Below are 2,454 nucleotides of genomic sequence, written 5' to 3' on the forward strand. Positions count from 1 at the left end.
CCCACCTCCACCTGCAATCTAGGAGATGAAGGAGAGAGGGTGCCTTAGGCTCCGACTTCGTCCTCTCCCTTGACTGGGTTACGCCGAATCCAGAAGGGTTGCTAGATCCACAGGAGGCATAGGGGTGACAACTCACATGAAGCACGAGACGTGGTGGGGCACCGCCACCAGGATCCAGAAGGGTGCAAGGTCGTGCATTGTTGTCTCTCCCGCACTCCTCCATATATAGTCATGAAAATGTAGAAGATGGTGGATGGGGGCGGTGCTCACATGAATGTAGAAGTCATTGGTCGCTCGTGTGGATCCAGAAGGCGACAACGATCTCGAAGACTTAGGCTTGGGTGTATAGTAGAAGATGTAGCCCGCCATCATAGTGTGTGGAGCATGACCCTGGTGGCGGCGGCATCACAACATGGTGAGGCTCCCCCGCGGCAAGGTCATCCATGGGTAGGTGGGTGCCAGAACCGAAGTTGTCAGACTAGGGAGGAAACTGATGAAGCGGAGAGGAAAAAGGAGGAGCCACCACGTCGGATCAAAGATGAGCATGCAGCCTATAGCCCGGTGGCCCGGCACGAAGCCTAGGTTTTTGGCCTGACCCAAGCACGGTCCGGCCCGGTGGAGCAGGCCGTGCCTAGGCTGCTACCTGGGCCCACCGGGCGGCACGGTATGGCCCATAAAATGGTGAAAGGCCCGGTGCTTGGCATGGCCTGCTAAAAGCCTAGGTCTCTATTCCCCATAACCCTATATATCCTCGTGACCCCTTCCCTTGTCTCACGGAGTCGCTCCTCCATCCTCCCCCAATCTCGCTCTCTCTCTCAAATCTCAATCCACCAGACCTCGTTCCTCCTCCATGGAGATGGCTGGGAGAGGTAGGCAGAGGCGAGCGCATGATGGTTGCGGCGACGGCTTGGCTAGGCAGACCGGTGGCGATCGCACCCAGTGGGTGGAGGTCACGCGCTCGCTTCTGGCTATGGCCACGTGGAGCACGCAGGTCATCACCTCCTTCCCCGTCCCGCTACATCGATCCCTCTCCCCTACAGTGCTACGGTCACGACCTCCTTCCTTGACGCCAATGCCTCTGACGACGGACGCTCCCTTGTAGCCGACGAGGCCGAAGCCGTAGTGGCAGCAATGGTACGGGCGTCAGGCTGGCCTAGCCTGCTCGAGAGGTCGTGCTCATCAGGTTGGCAAGACATGGAAATCGGCCCGGAGGACCGTTCCTGGGCCGTCGGCCAGTTATGAAGGACTGGGTGGCATGGCCTGGTGGCACGTTGAAAGGTCCTAATGGCTAGAGGGGGGTGAATAGCATATTGAAAATTTCTACAATAACACTTAGCAAAGATGTTAGACAATTAAATGGTGAAGCGAGTGTTGCGCTAGCCTACTAAAAATACAAGCCACCTACCGCAATTCTAGTGACTATAATCTCTAAGCACACAATGGCTAAGTCACTACACTAAGTTAGTGTGCTCTCAAAGGATAACTAAAGAGCCACACTAACCACTAGACCCAACACAAGCTTGCTCTCAAAACTAATTACACTAAAGAGCGAAGCAACACTAGAAATGTAAATGCAAGGTAGGGGATGTGATGATTATACCACCGTGTCGAGGATAGAACCAACCACAATATGATGGAGCCAATCAACCACAATCAATCAATGAATACCAAGAAATCCTCGGACAAGGTGACACAAGATTTTTTACCGAGGTTCACTTGCTTGCCAACAAGCTAGTCCTCATTGTGGCGATTCACTCACTTAGAGGTTCACGCACTAATTGGCATCACACGCCAAACCTTCAATAGGGTGCCACACAACCAACACAAGATGAGGATCACACAAGCCACGAGCAATCCACTAGAGTACCTTTTGGCTCTCCACTAAGGAAAGGTCAAGAACCTCTTGCAATCACCACAATTAGAGCCGAAGACAAGCACCTTCCTCCGCTCGACGATCCTCGCTACTCCAAGCCGTCTAGGTGGCGGCAACCACCAAGAGTAACAAGCAAATCCCACAGCGAAACACGAACACCAAGTGCCTCTAGATGCAATCACTTAAGCATTGCACTTGGATTCACTTCTAATCTCACTAAGATGATGAATCAATGATGGAGATGAGTGGGAGGACTTTGGCTAAGCTCACAAGGTTGCTATGTTAATGAAAACAGCCAAGAGAATGAGCTAGAGCCGGCCAAACACTTTTTATAGACACCTTAAAACAATAGAGCCATTGGCTCACTGATTGGGCTGTCTGCGCACTGACCGAACACGTTCGATGTGGCGACCGAACATGTTCGGTCGCAGCGTCCGGTCACACCGCGAGAGCCATGTGTCCCCTTCAAATAAGTTAGCCATTAGCGCCCCAATGGCTCTCTCTCTGTCACACTCTGACACAACTGATCGGACGTACCATTAGAAAGTGATCGAACGCAGGAGAGGCCGTGTCAGGTCGAG

Source organism: Miscanthus floridulus, unplaced genomic scaffold, assembly GCF_019320115.1.
Source record: "Miscanthus floridulus cultivar M001 unplaced genomic scaffold, ASM1932011v1 fs_550_7_8, whole genome shotgun sequence".
In the NCBI taxonomy this organism is placed as follows: domain Eukaryota; kingdom Viridiplantae; phylum Streptophyta; class Magnoliopsida; order Poales; family Poaceae; genus Miscanthus; species Miscanthus floridulus.